The sequence below is a fragment of the Taeniopygia guttata genome, chromosome 10 (assembly GCF_048771995.1).
Source record: "Taeniopygia guttata chromosome 10, bTaeGut7.mat, whole genome shotgun sequence".
NCBI classification, from domain to species: domain Eukaryota; kingdom Metazoa; phylum Chordata; class Aves; order Passeriformes; family Estrildidae; genus Taeniopygia; species Taeniopygia guttata.
The window spans coordinates 1,352,963-1,374,843 of NC_133035.1; the positions used below are offsets into that span (position 1 = coordinate 1,352,963).

The 21,881-nt window shown below is 43.4% G+C and overlaps 1 long non-coding RNA gene across 9 annotated transcripts in view; it reads left to right on the plus strand.

Annotated features, from left to right (window-relative positions):
• Positions 1 to 21,881, plus strand: part of LOC140684831 (uncharacterized) — a 57,486-nt gene that overhangs the window by 20,777 nt on the left and 14,828 nt on the right. For 3 of the 9 annotated variants that reach the window (XR_012057657.1, XR_012057658.1, XR_012057654.1), the window contains 3 exons: positions 895 to 1,035; positions 5,178 to 5,346; positions 7,850 to 8,504. This is a non-coding gene — a long non-coding RNA (uncharacterized lncRNA). Of the gene's footprint in view, positions 1 to 894; positions 1,036 to 5,177; positions 5,347 to 7,849; positions 8,505 to 8,662; positions 8,735 to 15,414; positions 21,244 to 21,881 lie in introns of those variants that run through there. The other 6 variants (XR_012057661.1, XR_012057659.1, XR_012057656.1 and 3 more) reach the window with 4 other exon arrangements.

The window sequence follows — 21,881 nt, forward strand, 5'->3', positions numbered from 1 at the left end:
TGGGATCACCACATCCTGGCACAGGCTTCCTTTGGTTTGTCCTCCTCCAGGGAAAATCCATTTACCTTTAGTGCTGCTGGCCCTGACAATGGGGCTGCAATTTTTATGCTGCAGAATAAACTGCATTGATCAACCTTCTTTGGCACCAGTCCAGTCAGGGCTGCTGCACAACCACAAACCTCTCCCCACTGCCAGGCCTGTCCTCAGACTGACAAAATCAGCAGTGGGAATTCAACCTGGGCTTCCTATATGGGAGTGCCCAAAGGCCACAAAACCACCAGGGCTTTGTGGTTTGTCTGAACCACTTAGAGGCATGTGGACAGTCACTGATCATCATAAACAGCAGTGCAAGTCTCACACAGCAGGGAAAAATGGATGGCTATTCTCTGCCAGGATTTGATTTCTGTTTCTTTTAAATTTTAATGTAATCATAAACATTTCAAGAGACTGTTTTAAAAACCGACACTGGTGCAGGTCCTGCCTGGGGGGCAGTGGGCTGTGGGAATGCTCCCAGAGTGTTCAGCACTCCCTTCACTCAGGGTGTGCCAGGAAAACCCAAGGAACTAAAGAATGCAAGAAGCATTTTGGGGTGGCACAACTTTATTCCCAAAGTGAAGGATATTTGCTAAATATCAGCTCACTGCAGTACCATGCCAGAGCTCTGACTCTGGCAGAGAGCACAGATGGACATTTCCATAATCTCTGGACATTACCACTTTTGTTAAAAAAGAAGTTTTATCTTGCTGCAGATAGGGTTTTTTTTTTCCTGTTTGACTGTTTCACACCGTATTTTTTCTCCTTCAAAAAGAGCTCAAATTACATAAGTCTTTCATAATACGAATTAATTGAGAAAAACCTTAAATATGGGCTTTTTTCCTCCCTAAAACTTGCAAGGATAAAAGATTATAGAAATAACCAAGGAACTGGAGAAAAAACCTGCCCAGGGCTGGACAATCTGGGATGCTTCAGAAGAAAATGGACATTTCTCTGCAACTGACACAACCCAAAGAGGTAATGCCACAGAGCAAGGAAAAGGTAAGGAATATCCTTGGGACCTGCCCAGGTACTCTGGATAGATTCTGCATCACCACATGGGAACACACAGAGCTGTAACAAGGCCAAGCTCTGCCCTTTGGTGCTGAGGCCCAACGGGCCAGCCAAGGCAGGTATTTGAATAGGCACTCTTATGAATCCCAATAATAAGAATTCTTGACATTTTTAACTGGAGATTTTTTCCTTTTGGAAAAAGAAATCATCATTTAGTATTAATAAAATCTAAATTTATTTGGTCCATTTAGATATATAAAAATTCTTATAATGATGATCGCTCGGACACAGCAGCACAGTATATTCTTTAGGAATGCTTTTTTATTTACGTGGAAAATTGATTTTATTTTCTACTTTTAAAAAAGTGATGCAACCCAAACTATAAATTGTGTGCTTTCTGAAAATGGCTGTACAACATTCTAAGATTTAGCAGCAAAGTACAGGTAAGCATATCAGCTGACAGGAAAAAATCACAATAATTACAATTTCGAAAAAGTATCCCCAATTCCAGTGCATTTCAGTTTCTCCATACTTTATTTAAAGAAAACTGAGAATTAAGTCCTTCACAACATTTTAAAAGTATGACTGTATCTTGACCAATCTAATTATCTTTGATTTACCCTTCCCGGGCTCACTTGAAATTCTGCCCTTTGATGTTTTTTTTCCTTTTGTTTAAGCACATGCAAACACTTGTAGAGGAGAATGAACTTTACCAAACCTCTCCAGAGTCTGCTCACAACAAACAAAAAAGCAATACCTGAGAAACATTACAGTGCTTTTATAGTCAGAGACCTGGGAACAGTTGTGGTTATCCTTCTGCTGAGCACAGCTTGAGAGGGAAAACAGGGTGGATCATCCCTGGATTGTGGAGTCCAGCAATTCTGCAACTTCTGTTTGCTTCAACCTGTCTCCCTTGCACTCCTGCAGGCCCTGGCTCCAAGGATCTGAGTGTTGAACACCTGAGGCAGCAAAACCCACAAGTGCCAACCCCCCAAACCCCCCAAAACCCCCATTTCAGTTTAGCAAATAACTTGTGGATATCAAAATACAAAACAGCATTGGAAAGGATGGGGAAGAACTGACTAAACCAAAGGAACCAAAGACACATTGAAGAGTAATGGCAGGTAACTCAGGAGGGAGGGGCTGGCTCACAGCCAGGATAGGAACAGCTACAACGCTGAGGCTGCAGCACAGTGGGCACCCTCCAGTGGTCCCAGTCCCCCCTGGGAACCACCAGGAGTCATTAAATAAAGACTTGGCAGGATTAAGTTTAAGAATGAACCACTATGAGCCATTATTAAAAAATGAGGTATTAAAAATAACTGATAAATTACAGCAACAGCACAGCAGGGCTGGACTGTGCAGAGCCAAGAATTGTGGAGAAATTCAGGAACCAAGTGGCTGAGCCATGCAAAATTAGTTCCTTATCAGAACCAGGCATCAGTTCAGCACATGGTGAAGGGACCTGCTCTTTATCATCACTTCTGGGAAGGAAACCTGCTCTTCCTACCAAATCATGGGCAAAAGAGAAATGGCACAATTTTATTTTAAGCTTTTAAGAAGTTCTCTCCAATTCCTAATGGCAGGGCATGCAAATGGTGTCACAGCAAAGGCAGGCAACCAGCAGATTACATGCTTTCTGTGTGAGAAAATCAATGACATGATTTACTGAGTATTGCACTCAGTTCTATGCATATGACACCTCAGGAAGAAATGCTGCATAAAACAGCCACAAAAATATTTTAATATGGAAAGCTTTTCATCCCTTCAGTGAAACAAAAAGATTAGGATAGTTTAGTTCAGAACTGAGACAAATAAAATAATGTAATAGTATATTAAATGATCCGTCACATAAAAAAGACAGACTGGGTGTTCCCATTTAGTGTCTATCTCGAAAAAAAAAAAGACAATAAACCCAATGCAGTACATTTACATCTCCTAAAAGAAAATTATTCCACACAAAACACTTCCTGAAAGAAGCTGGCACTGAGATCAAGGGGTCAATGGATTCAGAGGAACAACCAGACATTTATACCTGGGATGAGCCATGACACTTGTACGAGGTGGGGTGAACCCATAGCTCCCATTTCAGAGCTTGAAACCAGCATTAACCATTTCGGTAGAGCAGAGGATTTGCTCATTCCCAGATTGTTCCCATGCTGGCCCCTGGAGAAGTCTGGGCAGGGTGAAGGGCAGGCACTGCTGGGGGCTGGGCCTGACTGCTCCTCCTCTTACCAGATCCTGCTTTTTCAGTGGTTTTAGCTTGAACCAGCACAACAACCCATGGTGCAGGAACCCTGACATCCCATCCTCTCCCACTGGGAAGGTCAGGCCTTTCTCTCTCCTCCCACACCTTGTCACTCTGTCCCACACTTGTAACTCAGTCCTGGGCCATCCCATTTCTACCTTTTGTGACTTCATGTTTGACACTGGGCAGCTGTGGCCTCAGGCTGTCAGGTGCCTCTGGGACTGTCACAGCCACAGGTCCTGCAGGGATCTGGACAAACCCACAGCCACAGCCAGGTCAGGCAGTGGGAATCAGCCAGGTAAGGAAGCCAGGTGGAAAGAAATTACTAAAGATTAGTTCTGTTTGAAGCTTGTCACACTACAGGTTAGAAAAGTCAGGGTAAGGTTACAGAGGAACGATAGAAGAGGGATTTTTCTCTAAAAATAACCTAATCAATTTAACTTTTGACGACGCATACATTACTATTTTATGGTGGAAAACAGAAATAAAAAGAAGCCCTATACTGCTATCTCATTCACTATGTGGTAGAGCAGTGCCTGGAAAGGGCCTGAATCTTTGTAAAACCTCCTCCAGTTTCCCAATCCACAGCAACCATCTCCTCCCACTGCCATCTGCTTGGTGCACTCATTTTGCCTCATTCCTCACATCTATGATCAAAGACAGACATTCTAATTTGAGGGCCTCTTTGATAATCTTGAGAAACTAGCTACAGGTAATTTTTTGACCATCAAAGCTGGTTCCAGCAGCTTATTCTCACTCAGGCTACTCTTCTAATTAGGCTGCCATTTATTCATCCCAATAAGCTACTTCAGCAAGCAAGATGAATGCAAGAAATTTTAATCTGCAGTCGTAAGCCACAGCAATGAAATGAGTGATGAGCTCCAAGTCAAAAGGTTAAAGATATTAATGTTTACTAGTGTTGAAGTTTACAACAGATAATTTCTTTGCTTATTCTACTTATGCTTTGCCTAAAATCCATCCCCATAAAATGGCAAGCCACCACTGATAAGAATGTTATTAGGGATAAAAAGCACCAGCATAGATGAAATTCAGAAAAGGAATTAGGAGGTACTGGCATTGGATGCTTTTAGCATACATAATAAAAATTGACTTTTTCCTTATTCTGATGATTAAGTGTTGTGCCTGCCAGTCCACAACATCCCAGTGTTCCAGGCACATGTGGGGGCTCTGTGTGCAGCCCCTTCCCTCCACAGGGACTGAAAAGGACCAACAGCCAAACCCAGGGCATCTCACAGTCATCAGCTTTTTAGCCTACCAGAAGAGACAAGATGTAGGGCTGGAAAAAAACCCAACAAAACCCCAGTAATTTATTTTAGTTCCCAAAATTTGATTCCATACTTTAAAATACTCTACACATGGAAAACTATGCAGTGAAGGCACCATTAAATATAATCAAGGACACAATCAGAAAGGAAATGCAACAGAAATCCTGTGTTAAGTTTTTATCTTTACAGTCAATGACTGGTTTTTGCAGCTGGGGAATTTGCTCAATTTACTCCATGAGAGAAGAAATACCTTGCATTTTCACAGACAGATGTTTATACCTATCAAGTGTGTATACCACTATAATTTTTAGCCAATGCTGAAGGAGGAGCAAGGGGCAGCAGGAATGAGGAGCGGGCTGCTGCAGGCAGGCAATCCCTGCCCTCACTGCCCAGCAGAGGTGGCTGAGCCCGGCCCGGCTCCCCGGGAGCTGCCCCGGCTGCTCACCTGGAACGGCGGCTCCAGCCCGGCCAGCGCTCGCTCCTGGGGCACACACAGCAGGAAACAAAGCTGAAGCACGGAAACGAGCTCTAGCAAAGGAAAGAGAAAGAAAATCACCACCAATGTTCAATTCTCTTCCTTTGCTTCTTCTTTACAGATAGAAATGTTTTCTTAAAGGAGCTGATTGCCAGACACAAATTTTGCTACTTGCGCTTGACAGAATCCTGAAAATGAGAAGCCTTTTGTATCCAGAAAAAAACCACAATGTGAATTTTCTACTCTTGTACTGCTGAGATGACTCAATACCAGTCCACAGGGGTCTGAAGGTAAAAGCAGAACCACACTCATCTGAATTCCTTGCCTTTCAAACGAGATTTTTATGACAGAATACTTTATTAGCAAACTGGGCTGCTACAAGCCCACACCAGAAACCACACCAAGCCCAGGGCAATTACCTTTTGTCACCGGCATTCCGAGTGAAATGGGGCAGGCTGCTATTACCGGCTCTCTTGGAGGGTCTTGAGGGAGGTTTATTCCTGCCCTGTGCAACATTGAGGCATTTGGAAGTAAATTGTTTATACCGGGAAGCAGTGTGAGCCAGCAGCCGCAGCAGCGAGCGGCACAGCCGCAGCACAGCTCTGCCCCTGCTGCCCCTCAGCCCCTGGGCTCGGGGGCAGGACTGGCCAGGGGACACCACCACAGCCCCTGCGGGGGGAACTGCTCAGGACACAGCCCAGGAAGGGAAGGTCCTGCCAGGGGTCCCCAGGACGGTCCCTCAGGAGGTTCCACACTCTGTAGTGCTTAACCCTGCAACTCACACTGAAAAAAAGAGGTGTGGCAGATTGCAAAGTTCTGGGCTCAGCCTCGGCTCAATTAGTGGTGGTGGCATATGTTCTGTGATGGTTACATAAACAGGGATGGCATCCCAACCGGTGGCCAAGGATTGCCACGGCAACCACGACAGCCATCAGCACTGCCTTACTCATCGCGTTCCCCCATACTTCAGCAGCACTTCTGCTTCTACTTTGCTACTTTCAAATACAAATATGAATAAAAGGAGCTCTCTGGCCTTCTCTGGAAACGAAGCTGCCCAAACCTGTAACCCCCAGTGCCACCTGTGAGCTGTCAGCAGCAGCCCTGGGCCGCTGCTCTGCAAAGACAGCGCAGTGTTCCACACTGGGACAAAGCAGAACAACCCTTGCACTGCTGCTGCAGCACATCCTGCACACCTGGAGGCTGGCACTGCCCTCTGTAGTCATGAGCCACAACTCATGACAATGATGTGCTCATGCCTTCCACAAGCTTTTGAGCAGCTTCACTTCTCTCCGTGCAATCAGGCAAGCCTGGCCTACAATCTTTTATTCCCAGTTTACAGCTGTACATTATAAACAAAATGTATTTCCTTAATATTTTTTTTCCAGTATAGCCAGTGCATATCTCTGCTTTCAAACATCCTGCTCTCCCTATTTACATTTTCTTTCAGACTGCTCATAAAAACCCCTGACTAATTTTAGGACAAAGATTAATACATAGCATCCTGCTCAGTAGCACCTCCTACCTACAACCAGTTTCAGACCTGTCACCTATAGCCAGGCCTAATCCACAGAACATCCACTGCATTTTCATCATTTTGGTTTCTCAGTAACAACATAAAAAATGAAATTAAAATGTACTAGATTTAAAAGTTAATTCAGCCTTTTGTATACTTGTTAACCAAGTTATCTATTTATACCTCACTAAAATTCAGCATCTGCAAAGATCATATACAGAGGCACAAGGAAAACAGGAAACATGGTTTTTCAAATACAAGGAATTTGTGCTTTATTTTAAAGTTGTTTTAAAAAGCAAGCCTTTTGTTTGCAATAGTATCCAGCAGTTATTTGACAGAAAAACCAGTCTCAGTAATGTGAATAAAGATTAAATGCTAGATTTTTTGGATTCCAGTGATTTGCCGAAATATTTTTTGGCATAACCAGAAAATTAGTCACTACTAACTTCACCTTCTATGACTGTTTCAAGTACAAATCATTTCTCATCTGACAATCATTCAGCTTTTAAAGCCAGCTGTTTTATGAAGCCTTTTGTTGAAACCTGGTATGTGAACAGGGATCCCAAAGCCTTAATTTTGAGAGAAATTGCAGTATGTCAAACTCAATAAAGGCAGAAGACATGTTTAGATGCCAGAATTCTGTATGTAAAAAAAAAAAAAAAAATCAAAAAAGGTGAAGTTAATAATAGGAGATTTAGCAGCTGCCTGGATACAGGTGTAGGATTGGCTTCTTGATTGCTTCATACAGCAGAGCTGAGATACTAAAACAGATCTGCTCTGTGCTGTGTAGGTCTTCAAAATACATATTAATACAAAAATTTTTGCTACATAAAAATACTTGTTTCTTTTTTCTTTCTTTAGAGAGTAAAGTAATTTCCTTACTTCCATATGGTACTGCAGGAAGAGGTAGAGTAAAGTGGAGAGACAGTGGTTGTAAGGAGCAGCTCTGCACAACTTCTGTTCACCTGTGGCTGTGCCAAAGCATGGCTTGGGTTCTGGGTGGGTTCCAGGAGGAGCTCCTGCCCTGCCAGGACACACTGCAGCCCCAGGCAGTGCCACAGCCAGGCAGCCCCAGCTCCCTGCACTGGTGCTCCAGCCAGAGCTCTTCCAAGGCTGAGACAATCCAAGACACTTACCAAAAGGACAGGCTCACAATGCTAATTAGCTCTCTGTCAGGAGATAGACTGGAGCCTCTGTCTCTAATGCCCCAGTTAAATCTCTTCTCTCCACATAAAGCCCGGGACATTAACCATGTCTTATTTTCCCATTTTTCTTTACAGGGAGCCTAGATGGATTGTAATGCACATGGATAGACTGAAATGCTCAGCAGATGATTTTGCTTAAATCTCAAGTAAGACAAATGTGAGGAGATCTTCAATCACTGCCCTGGGATGTGTGGGCGATGTATTACATTTTACAAGGAACAGCATTTGGAAAAATTCCGTTTTCACTCCTCAGCCACTGTACTCTTTTAATTACTTGCTAAACTTGGAGAAAGAAGAACGGGAAAGGAAAAGGGCAGAGGAGACTTCCCAGAGATAATGAGATGGCTGCCTGCTGAAGTGAGGCAGCAGCATCATTAATGCCTGAGCTGAAGGAGGAGCAGCAGATCCCTCACTCCCCTCCGTGGCAGCAATTCCAGCAGTCACTGGGCTGCAGTCACACACCAAGCTCCAGCAGCGAGTTCTCTGCTTGAGCCAAGGCCTTTGTCTCACAGGGTATGATGGAAGATTTCACTCTGAGGCTCTGTAGTAGTAATAAAATAAATTCTGCCTCAAAACTCCACAAACCTTGAATATGCCAGGAACCAGAGACAAATGAAATAAAGGTCCCTGGAATTTTACCACTTCCTATGCCTATGCATTCCTGGTGCACACTTCATTTTTACTAAAAATTCAGTGCAAATAAATAAATTAGGAAGAGCTGTCATACTAATTTTTTTGGAAGTCTAATTTCAATCTTCCCTATGAAAAATATGATATGAAAACTCTTGCAGATATTATTATCCAAGGACTACAGGTTTTTTAATTTGTTTAGGTGCATTTGATGAGCTGCTTCACACCAATGTGGACAATACTTTTGTTTCCTTGTAGATGCAAACTTGGGAGCATTTTCCCAAGATCCTGAATTATGTCTGCTGCTAAACACACTCCAAGAGTTCTCAGGTGAGTACATACATTTCTTACGGAGGTAACCAAGTTCTGACTCTGACATGCTCAGAGGTCATGCAGCAGGTTCAAAAGTTTTGCACAAGTAAAGCACAACTGAGAGCATTATTGTCTTTCAATATTATTATTGTAATATCTAGTGATAAATGCAATGCAACAAGTGTACAGCTTTAATTGAAATGCAAACAAAATTATTTGTTGATAGTGTCCTTCAATTGTCCTTTGCCAATGATGAAAATAATTCTAATAATTACTGTGCCCAAAACATCTGGGAAGGAGATCAAAATCACTGTCTGAAAATTAAGTACAGTAGAAGTTCAGGGGTTAAAGTGACATAAATGGTGCCTTCTTTAAAAATACACTTCTATAGTTAGCATACTGCTCTAGCAGAGAAGTATAAATTAGACATATTTATAAACACAGACACAAAAGAGAAGAAATCACAAGTATCAGATCCTTGGGATATTCTGAGATCTTCCAACTGAGATCGACAGAAGATGCACACATCCCAGGCAGAAAGCTGAAGCAAACCAGATAAAAGGGCACTTAAAACTGAGAAAATATGATTACAAAATAGAAATACGATACTATTAATGAATTGCAGGAAGAATTAACTTAGCCAGCTGACCCAGTGAAAGCTGTTAAAGTGGGGATTGTTTAAAGCCCACCCCACAGAAAGCAGCCTGTCAGAAACCAGTGGGGAGGGTGTGGAACAGCCAGGCAGCCCCTGCTGGAGCAGATCCACGGGAGGTGACGGCTCTGCCCACAGAACCAGCCCTGGCCTTGGGATGCTTCCCACTGTGCCCCGAGTGGGTCCAGCACGGGGGCACTTCACCAGCACATCACACAGACCCACACGTGGTGTGCCAAGCTCCAGCAGGAACTTCCCATCCACATCGTGCACTCCAGCTTTTAAAAAACACTGCAAGTCTTCAATTCATGTAGTAACACTGTGGACATGAGAATATGCAATTTATGGCAATTATTTTATAAGGGAGAAGGGGAGAGGTTATAACAGGATTATGAGCAAGGACTTCCAAACCCAGTTCTAAAATTATCCTCAGCTTTAACAAATCACAACTCTAACCCCCTCTCCTTTTTGCTTATTCCTGAAGCCTTTCTTCTTTTTCCTCCGTGCTTGATCTGATCTAAATTCTTTCAAGATGTCAAGGGGAAAAATCTGCTATTAAGAGCTACTAGTTTCCATTTGCTTTTTCGAAGTGGGTGTGTGACAACACTCTGAGGCATTACACAGGCAATTAGGTATGCACAGGATGCCCTACTCCAGAGAGACAATATGCAGAGAAGTGGAGGCTAAAGCACTTCTGCATTAACAGGAGGACCCTCCAAGTGCTTTGCACAGTGTGCTCCAGGGCCACTCAATTGTCCCACAGTGTCAGTATTCCAAGCAGAAGACATTTAACTTTGTTTCTTCCCAGACCAAAGTATCAACACAGGAATCAGGTATTTATCCAATGCCAGTAACAAGAATCCTACCTAGCAATTTTCTGCAACTTAAATGTAAATGATGCATGAAAAATGTGTTCTTATGAGATATTAAACACAAGCCAAGTGCTTTAACAGAAAAGTAGGAAATACCCCAATGATCTCTGTGTTTTGTCATCATCAGTGACTGCAGCCCCAAGGAGCCTCCAGCTCCTGCCAACCCCGTAGCAAATAAGGACTCAGTGCTTCGAAGAAATTATGGCACTTTCTTATGTGCATTCAGAAAAAGACAGCCATGAAGCATTGCCTCGCTAAATGTTATAAAAGTTCTTATAAATATTCATGTGCAGCATTTGTACTCTGAGTATTTAATCATTTCTTTACAAGAAAGGAACAGGGAGAAAGGCAGAGGAAGAAACTACTGTCTCTTCAATTCCAAAGAGAGCAAGGTAACAGAAGAGGCAAACTTGTGCACAGGTGATCTATAAATTAGTCAGCACCAAACCCAGAAACCTACAAAAAAAGAGAATTTTTCCAGTTCCACGATTTTCTTCTTTCATTACATCTGAAGGTACACAATAGTTTGCAGGTATTGTCCTAATGATTTCTTCAATCATTTTGTACCCCTGGGCACTCAATGCATCCCCTCCAGAGCAGCAGGACTGAGAGCCCTGCCAGCATCCCATGCCTGTCCAGCTCTGTCCATGGCACGCTGCCCTGGATCAAAGCCTCCCACAGCTAAAGTTTATCAATACTGCTGAGAATTAATATAGATTTCTGTAACACGTGCTGACAATACAAAAGCCTGCTCACAAGTGGCTTGTGCACAAAAGGGAAAATATATTGAAAACAGCTTGGATGTCAAATTATAAACCTGATAGAAAAGCCAAGAGATGTGGAGCAGTAACACCTGCACTGCTCAGCAATCACCAGCAGAGACAGCAGTCAGGGCTCCTTGCTGTGATGTGGCCTCCAAGCCAGACCAGGAAAGCTTTGGACACTTTTCCCTCTCCTTCCACAGCAGGAACAGCAGTTCTGCTGCAGACACACCTTACACCGAGGCTGTGGGTACCAGTGCCTTTGCAGACACCACTCTGGGTGCACCTCCCCAGCCAGGATGCTGCAGCTTGAGTTACAAATAACAGTCTCAGATGTTCATTACTGCAGGCCCAGCTCCTTACACACACCTCGGCTGGCAAGCAGAGCCAGTGCTGGCTGAAAAGGCTGGGACAGCAGCAGTAACAGTGGAAGAAGCTTATTGCTGTGCTGCTTCTGGTTCCCTGTTGGATCAGCCAAGGCAAATTCCTGCCAGCTGTACCTGTCTGTGCTCTCAGGTGTATTGGACAAGTCTCCGTGGAGTCACTCCAGGCCCATGCCATGTTTAGAATTACAAAGCAAAATGAAAAGTGGTGCTGCCTTTTGCTTCCCTCAGGAAAACTGCCTCTTGCAAATGGTTTTATCATTTTCATTATATCCTGTTTGATTTGCTTTACCATCTTGACTGGAACAATAGCTAAGACATAATAGAAAAAGATTTTTCCACAGGCTGGTTCTAATTACATTAAATCTCAAGTGAGATAGGACATTTAAATAAGAAACAACAACTGCAGAGTCTGAGATAATGACATACTGAGATACCAGGCTTTTTGAGAGTGCCATTAAAATGATGCATGAAGCATTACAGCTACTCCAATTGGGTTTCAACACGAAAGCCATTCCTTCTGTGGCACAGTGCTGTAGAAAGAGGTCAGCACTTACTGCACTTGATGTGCTACTCAACAATTAGGAACCATTATCCCTTATGCTGAAGTTGCAACATAGACACAGGCCTAAACTTCTGTATGAGCTGAGGCACTTGGGATGGCAGGATCTCTGGGATGAGTCACCTCATGAACCACAAAACAGAATGGAGGAGCTTCTGAAGAGCTCCTGGATTTTGCTGCAAGTTGTACCTTTAACATTTTGTTATCATAACTGAATTCTCTTTATTTCCTGGAAAATGTACCTTTAGACTTTCTGGAAACCCTTGAAATACAGCTATGCAAAGTGGAGACTGTGGCTGTGTGTCCTGCAAACACAGTGCAACCTGTCACGGTCCCACTGCTCGTCTGCTTAACCTTGGAGCCACTGCCCAACACTGGTGCCTATGGGCCCTGCATCAAGGTCCCCTGCTGGAAATCAAACTGAGGAAAGGGAGCTTCTGTGGGGAGGAAAGGACTCCAGGCACTTCCCCTGTGCTTCCCCTTCCTTGGGCTACTAAGTGCTAACCCAGGCTAAAGGGAAGGAGAAGGGGTGGCCTGAGGGGACCCAGGGCACCCTCAGCCAGGTGGCAGAGAACACTGAGTGGGGTGGGAATGTTCCTCTGCTGGAGGGCAGGAGGGCTCTGCAGAGGGACCAGGACAGGCCAGATCCATGTGCCAGGCCAGTTGTATGAGGTTCTACAGGGTGAAGAGCTGGGTTCTGTCCTCGGCTCACAACTCCCTGCAGTGCTACAGGCTGGGGCAGAGGGACTGGAAATCTCCCCAGCAGAAAGAACCTGGGCACAGCTGAACACGGACCCAGGAGAAGGCTGATGGCACCTGGGCTGCAGCAGCAATGCTGTGGCAGCAGGAGCAGCGCAGTGAGCATCCCCCTGTGCTGGGCACTGCTGAGGCCACACCTCAAACCCTGGGGTCAGTTCTGGGCTCCTCACAACCAGGAAGACACGGAGCACAGGGGAGGTTTAGGTTGGAAATTAGGGAAAAATGTCTTCCCTGAAAGGGTTGTCCAGCCCTGGCAGAAGCTGCCCAGTGCAGTGGTAGAGTCACCATGCCTGGGGATTAAAAAGCTGGGTGGATGCAGCACTTGGGGGCACAGGTCAGTGGTGGAGCTGGCAGTGCTGTGTCAATGGTTGGACACAATGATCCTAAGGGTCTTTTTCAACCTTAACAATTCTCTGATTCTGTAATTGCTGGACCGGTCTGTGTCTCACAAATGGGATGGGACCCTGACTGGTTGCAGATTTAGGATTTATTACCTGTCTGTATCACACAAGCAAAAAGCAAGAGACACAGAGAAACAACATCCACACAAATCTAGATCAAAGACAGGATGGCATCTTATGCAAAGCCTTTTTCTACATATTCTTTGAACCAGTAGCATAAAAGGAAAGGTGTAAAGTCATTATACTCCAACCGTTAAGAAAAGGACCCATGTGAGTTTAACATTAACAAAAGGACTTCTGTGAACTTCAAATAATACACAATAATTAATTATTTAAGATTGAAACTTTTTCTATCTTTGCAAAGCATATATCTAGGACTTTTCACATCTTGAACTATCAGTAAGTTCTTGTTCTTTCTTGTTCCCTATGATAAATATAAATGTATTCACTTGGTTCTTAACTTTCTAGCTTCCCAAGAGAAAGTTTTGAAATTTCCTAGCTTTTCTCAGCTTTATGTCTACTTTCTGAGGCCTTTTTACACTTTCTAGAGTCTTTGACCTTTTTATATTCCTACGGTAATGGGGGAGAACAGTTCACCAACTGCCCTTACTCACAGCTCATCACTAGTGGTGAATAATTAACATCAAACCATGGCTAAGTGGCTCTGTGCTGTATGGCCAGAGCTGAGGCAGGTCTGTACTTACACACTGGGTATCAGTTTCTTACCCATCCACCTGGTTGTGCATAGCTGCCATAGGAACGTTTCAAGGAAATCAGCGAGATCCTGAGGATTGAGAGACTTAGTTTCAGTCAATAAACAGAATCTATGATTCTAAATTCTATACTTGGAGAATATAAAGTTTCACATAAGCAGGTCATTAAGTAAAGCATTCTTGTTGAAGTAGCAAAACATTAATTCTCTGTTAATAGTCAAGTGCACAAAAGAAAATTTACAAAGTTTATTTCAGCACACAAAATAAATTTTTTTGGGGTGTATATTCTACACTTCAGCCTTGCCCTGCTGAACTGCTGTGACACACAGATTGTCTGTGCTCAGCCAGTGCCAGGGCACTGCAGGATGATGGCTCAGACACAGCTCAGTACTTGCAGTCCCATGCAAGTGGCAAAAGGCTGTGCTAAAGCAGCTCAGGTACCTGCAGAGCCACTGCTGGGGATGCCTGTCTGAACAGAGCCAACCTGAACAGAAACACACATGCAACTATTACTGCTTGTGACAATATCTATTTTGCATTAAATAAAGAAGGAATTTAACTTGTACACCTTTCCCTATCAATTACTGGTTTTGTTAGCTTCCTTTAGGCCCTTATAAGACATTAGGAAGGCAGAATTAGATGGCCAAGCTCACCTTCATGACACCTCTGAACAGCCCCAGCTTTCAAACTGCAGCAGCTGCACACGTGGGTGCAGAGGAAGGGTGGATTTCTGTCAGGCCAGGGAGTGAAGGCCATCAGCAGTGAGCACCAGCACCGGAGCTGTTGGCCTCTGCCTCCCTCTGCTCCCCAGAAGTGCCAGGGGAGGTTTCAGCAGGTGAAGAGCAGCAGGTTCATGGCTTGAACAGATCCTGTCCTGAGGTCCTTGGGCTCACACTGACTGCCCTTTTCCCCCACCAGTTCCTGGCACAAACCTTCCCCACTGGATCCCACTGAAACACCAAAATGCAATTTTACATGCAAACTACACAAAAGGCTGTTTCTTCCCCAAATAGAGGAATAATTTGAAAACTTGCCAGTGTTGCTCATGAGCTGAAATAGAGGCTGCACAGGTCATGATGACCTGAGGGCTGAAGGGAGCTGAGGAGCCTCTCCCCAGGCCAGGACATCCCTGGGAGCCAGTGCCAGCGCAGCAGAGCTGGGAGCTCAGCAGCACAAGGGAAACCCCAGAGCCTGGCTTGCACCACGGGGCTGGGACCTCTGGCACTGGCACTGGTGGACCCAGGGCACCTCCCCCTCTGACTGCCACACACACTCCTGATTTGCCATCCAACTTTCTTCCTGCACAGCCTGGTGGTCTCTCATTAAGACCAAAATTTACAGAGCATATTTCAGCTTTTATAAAACCCACTGTGCTTTCTAAAGATCCACCTTGTCTTCCAGGCAAGTGAAATAACACTTTCTGTCTATGGCTCCTGGGGGTTGTTTTCCCTCTTTATTTTTAAAATATTATTTAGGTCTTGCAATGCCTGTTTCTCAGCCAGACTGTCAGGGATGTTAATGAGATTTATCCGCACAGCCTCTCTCACTCTCTGCCCCCTTTCATTCTCTGACACACAAGTGCTTTTATGTTGCAGGAAATGAGGACAACAGAAAGCTGCAGATCCCATGAATGTAAAAATTGTCTTGAAGGCATGGAACAATCCAGCCCTAATTACAGCCAGCTGGAGCCTGCTCTCTTTGCACTGATACTTAGATAATTAACTGAATACTGACTGATGCAAGACTCAAGTATGTCACTACCACTCAGATATTCAAGGTTAATTCTTGTATCCATCACCAACATCAAGCTTAATGGGTATTATCAGCTAAACTCTTGAAAATCAGTAACAAAGACTCATAGTCAGGACTATTTTTCCTTCAGTGAGCTTGGTGTCATCTTTCTTTAGCTGCAGAAGAAATGTCTTTTACATAACAAGGTAAAATCATAAATTTTGATCCATTTAATACCTGTAAATTCACTCACTTAAAGCCTTCAATACACTGAAATCACAACACTGGTGTAATAAAATACACCCCAAACTGTTCCAGTGGGCATGACTGCAGTAATACCTGTTTATTTCTCATAGTATGGCATCTTTAAATTGGTGGGTGTGTGCATCCTCTCCATATGCTTTATATGGATGTTGAAAGCAAACAGTTTTATGCTGAAAACTAAATATCCTGATTTGAATGACAGTGCATAACTCTGAAACTATTACAGGAGGGGACAGCAGAGATAGTGCTCAAGAAGCCTGAAATGTCTGTAAGTCAGAACTACTGATCACTTCTCCTCCTGCATGGAACAGTACATGTTTAGATCGTGAGGTACCTGAACTGTGCTGTCAGCAAAAAAAGTGAAAGAGGAAGTCAGTACCAACAAGAGAAAGTTGTCTCAGTTCCATTTCCAGCAGTGCTTTCCCTGGAAACAGGGGTTTGGGGACAGAGTCAATCCCTCTGACTGGTTTGCAGCTGCACTGATAGGAGAAAACAAGGTGCCACTACTTGGTACTTTTATTCCTAGTTACTAATTCAAGAAATCACTGTGAAAAATTGGAAGTATTGTAACCTGGCAAAGATGTTCATAAGAACAGCAATACAGCACAGCAAAGCCACAGTAGAAGAGGAAGAGAACTGATCAGTAATTGTTAGAGCTTGGGTAGGGCTATGCAGCAGATAACCAGCACACATCTCAGCAGCCTGCAGTGCTCTCCAAACATCTGGGTGGGGAGGCAGGAATCTAAAGAATCCGGAATAGGGATTCTTTTCATTTTGTATTTTATTTGTCCTCACACCTTCTTATCTAGCAATGGAAAAATAAACAATCTCAGTTATGTTTGCACATGGCCTACCATACTCCTTCAGTAGGAAAAGTCTGAATTTTGTGAAATATCTTTGGAATGCCACTGTAATGTAAATCACAAAGCACTGACACCACAGTACAAGTTAAAGTGTAACCTGCAGTTTTCCCCAAGAGAATACACAGAATTTATATCACCAGAAATGGAAAGCAACAGAACAAAAATAAAAGCTTAGCAAAAAAAGTAGGTTAACTCATATAGAGAATGATACATAAGACAAAGCTAAAAAAGAAAGCAAGGCAGGTATTTTTGGAAATATTTTGAAGTCTCTTTAAAGCCCTGCCTACTTCCCTGTGAAGTACTTCTGCTTAAAACATAGATATGCTAATGTTCATATTGAAGATAGCAATGATTGGGCTGAAAGAACTCCTCTTTGGAAGAGCAAAGGAAGAAAGACTGTGCACCATCAGCAGCTGGTTCTGAGCATTTTCAGACTTATCCTGGGGAGAGTTAAGGAATCACAGAATCATTAGGGGTGAAGGGGTGTCTGGAGGTCATCTAGTCCAGCTCCAGGGAAATGGATGTTTGAGAGGAAAAGTTGCATTCTGGATAAACTGACGAAACCTTTGAATCTGAGAGGCCTCCAAAACTCCAATTATTTTGTGTTAAAGGGGGCAGAAGAAGTGCTGCTGCAGCAACTCCCTGGATGAGGTGGTTGGTGCAGTACCCAAGGGCATCCCAGAACCTTGGGACAGTGGCACTACCTGCATTCCATGGAAATGATTATTGCTTCCAGCAGGTTCAGAAGTGGTAATTCTCTTTTTCACCTAGAAGTTCATAGTTTTCTTAATTAACAGGATCTGAACTGCATGCAGGTTTCTTTTTTTTTGGTTTGGGATTTTTTTTTTTTGTTTGGAAGAATAGGAGTGTGTTTCTTGCCAAGGCCACATTGCATAATAACAGACTGGAGAAAAATGAAAGGACCCAGTATGAAAAATACAATGCAATTATCACCAACTGAGCAGCTGATAAAAGAAATGACAGAGTAAAATACACAAGTTTCACATGATGGAAATTCAGGGAAAGTTAATTTGTTACAAATATTGAGCAAATGAAAAGAGCAGATCTCACCATAAGCAAGGCCTCTCACCTCCCAGCCACTAAAAATTTCCTCCTCCTGCAATAAGCAATCTGCCATCCCATCACAAAGGAGCCCCAGCAGCAGAGCTGCTTGGATGGAACTTACAGTAGCATGGCCAAAATGAAGAGCAGGAGCCCCACACAATTACAAGATAACTTTTCCATTTCGTCCTATTTATTTGAAATTTCCAGCCATCACACCAGCATGAATTCAAGCAAACACAGCATCAGCTGCCTTTTATCAGCTAAACTGACAAGGACAGAATTTTTAAGACACTTGTGATGGGCATATTTCAGAGATAAATCTAAGTGAAAACAGAGACTACTGCAAGCATGAAAAATCTGAACTGCCTTCTGGAAAGAAGTGCATACAGGGACATGGAATAAATATTATTAAGCTATTGTTGCTTAGTCTGTCAATGTTTCCATTTTGAATCAGCCTTCAGCCATTAAAACCTCAGCTGGAAAAGTCTGGTTGAACCTGACAAATGAACAAGCCAGGTCTCGGGAAGAAAAAAAAGTTGTTTTTCCTTAACCTCAAACACATCCTGACTTCTGTGTCTTCAGCTTTTTTTGAGATAAATATCCTCAATTTTGCATCTTTCTTTTGTACACGTGTAATTGCAGTTCAAATGTTTCCCTGTCTGTTCCCTGTTGTACCCTGAGAGGGAAGCAGCTTTCTGCAGGGGAGCACACCCAGCACAGTCCTCTGTGCCCAGAGCTTCTCCAAACTGCAAGCACACAGAAACTGAAACAGCACTTGGAATCTGGAAAAATGTTCAGGAATGCACAAAGGAAATGCACTATATAAATGTAAGAGCATTAAAAGAATGTTATTATGGCTATTATCCTAAAAATCCATCTAAGCCAGTAGCCCCTGCCTGTCCCTGCAGGTATCTCGCTTTGTCTGCAGCTCACATGGATCACAACAGGCTCCTCTTCAGTGCCAATATTTTCTGCTCTTTCCTTGTTCTTTGTGCCAAGCCAAAGAGAAGCAACAAAGGCTGGTGGTGTTCCTGGTGGTGCTTCTGCAGGAGGCAGTGGGCAGTCTCCCTTCATGCACACAGACTTGTGCTCTGTACAGTGAGGGAACGTCTGCAAACATGTTCCTGGTGCAGCTTTCTCAATGGAAAGCATCCCAAAGAACGTGTGTGGGTCCTGTGTGAGGGACAGCAGCCTGACAGGGGCCTCAGAAAAAACCTCTGTGTGGCAGCAGAGCCAGGCAGGCTGAGGTGTGTGAGCTGCCCACAGCCTCCTGTTATTCCTGGGAAGGTGGTGACTTCCTCTTAATTGAATCTTTCCCCTTACTTTGCTCTTCCTTCCTGATGATAAATGCAGTTTTTATTTTTCCAACCAATTCAACATTACTTTTAGAAATTTTATCAGTCATTCAGACTTAAGTCAGTGAGTCAAGCGGAAAAAATGTGTTCCCAAGCTGAGAGAAAACCCTCCCATGTAAAATCCCAGAGCCAAGAGCACCTCCCAGGCAACATCCTCCAGCTGTTCTCAGAGACAGAAAGAATATGTGCACTCCATCAGTTCCCACCTAGGCCCCTCCAGAGCATCTCCAGCAGGAAGGAGATCTGTCTGCCCACAGCAGCAACCCCTGGCTCTTCCCAGGCCTCACCCCACCCAGCTCTTTCCTCCACTACAAGAACCTCTTCATGTTCAGCTGATTAACATCTTCCTGTGCCAGCAGAGGAATCTATCCCATAGCATTGTTCTCCCCGTTTCTGGGCTCTGATTGTCCTTTTATCAGCTAAATAATAGCAATTTGAATGCAGAAACAATTATGGGAACCTATTTGCTCAGCTGAAGTCCTTGTCCCTGGCAGATTTAGAGTTAGTGCTGTTTTGTCAAAGGCTGAATGCATGAAGAAGTTGCTCTGCCAGGCAGGGATGTACAAGCGAACAGATAAAACATCACCTTCCAGTTTTCTAGGAATGTTTCCTCTGATGATGGTGGTTGGAACCTGTTTGTATCCTCTTTTGACCACCTACATACAGAAAAGCCAAGGTGGTGCATTTTCCTCAGTAAGAATGGGCAAGAGTTTGTGACTAGGACTGCTTTGTAACTTGTGCTGCTCATATTTCTGGCTCTAAAGTGCCCTACAGAAACCAAACATCCCACTGAAGTGCTCCAGCACCAAAACTTTTGCAAAACAGACATGAGAGCTGGAACTGTCTTTTTCTTGTTCTCATTAGACATGTGAGTGAATCAGATCTGAGGATCTGTGCACACCTTCAAAGAGAAAGGACTGCAGGGCTACAGGGAACAACAGAGAAAAGGCATTAACGAGAGTACAGTAAATCTGAAAACTTTGAAGAAGAAAAACATTTTTCTTTTAAGTTCTTTTTGAGCTTCATTTGTCACCACTGCAGATGGAATCTGCAAGCCCTCCCTTCCTGCCAATGCAGCAGAAGACACTGACACAGTATAGAAACAACTCTGGCAACAAACCAGACAGCTCCTGAAGAGGGGAACTCACTGAGGGAGGAACCTGGCAGCCTCCTGAGCACCTGATGCACTGCCTGAGCTCTCAGCTCTTGGCTGGGAGGCTCCCAAGTGCTGGTCTGTGCTCTCACAGGAGACACAGGAGCTCAGTGTGGATTTCAGACAGACTTGCTACATTAATGCTGACCATGTTCTGAAATCTCACCCTTAACCTCACAGAAATTAGGACAGAATTCTTCTGGGGCACTGACTGTTCTCTCACTGAAGTTCTAACACAGACTATGCTACAGGGCTGGAATGAATACCTCACCTGGACTGGTAAATAAGAACAGGGATATTTGTGAGGCTCAGAAATGCAGGTCTAATTTTTCTACCATCAGTCACAGAGAAATACTGTCAGATCTGTTCACTCTCCCTCTAAAAAAAGAGGGTAGAATAAGAAAGAAGCATTTCAAACAAGACCACAGCACACAACAGATTTCCTTTGTTTTATTCATAACAAATGAAAGGAATGTGGTGAGATGTCAATTTTGATATATGCAGTTACATCACAGTTTTCAAACTAAGGCAGATTCCATTGAGCTGGGGTTTAGCGAGGCTTTGAAGAGAGCACAAACACCTCCTTTCACTCTCTTGCCTCAAAAGACATGGAAACATCATCTTGGTGTGGTATTAAGGATGTGGTAATTCCCCTCTACTCTTTTAAAAGCTTCTGTTTTTAGTGGCCAGTTCTACACTGTTACAAAGGCACAGAGCCCAAAATGGGATAGCAAGACAGAGCTGGGGGGTCTTTCTGCTCACAATTTAACTTGAAAAAGTAGCACAGTTTTGTATTCCTGACTAGTAAACTGACCTTAGGAAGACAGGCATAGAAGTATTCAGCTGTTTAATACCCAGCTATGAATGGCAGAAAAAAAGATATGCAAAATAAGAAGAGTAAAGAAAAGAAGAAAATGGAAAAAGATTTTTGAGGAAATATTGAATGTCAGCAGATAAAAGTGAATTTCCTAGTGTGCCATATAAGCATGTCTTTCCACAGGTTTCAGGAGTCACACCAAGTACTTAAAATATAACAAAAAAACAGGGACAGAGCTACTTCTACAACCTGTTCCAAACTGCAGTGTGCTGGGCATTGGGTAGGAAGACAGTCAGTAATGGATAAAAATATTTTTGTTTTTCAAAGATGAAGACATGGGATGAACCCACAGGAAGAAATTTCCACTACAGAATAAAGCACCAGATACTAACTTTTTGCTAATGAATGAAGCTCACAAAATCACATGTTTGGCTCTTGTAAGATTTCTCTATTTAAACTCTGGTAGTAGTAAAACAAGATAATTCACAATCCAAATTATCCTACAGTACTGTACTAGAAATCAGAAGATGACAGAAAACAAGTTACCACTTAAGTGTGAGGCACTGAATCCATTCTCATGTCAATGGCTGGCTTGGCAAAACCTCCTGCAGCCAATAATAAATCCTGCTGAAAATTTCAAAACTTCTGACTTGTCCAGACAAATTTGCTTCACCCCCTTCTCTTCATGACTGCTGGTCAGTGCAGGAACATTTTCTGTGAAAGACAGACAAGAAGATTATTTCAAACAAATTTCAAATCTGATTTATTTTAAATTTTCCTTCAGGAGTGACCTCCTGATTTCTTAAATGCTGCA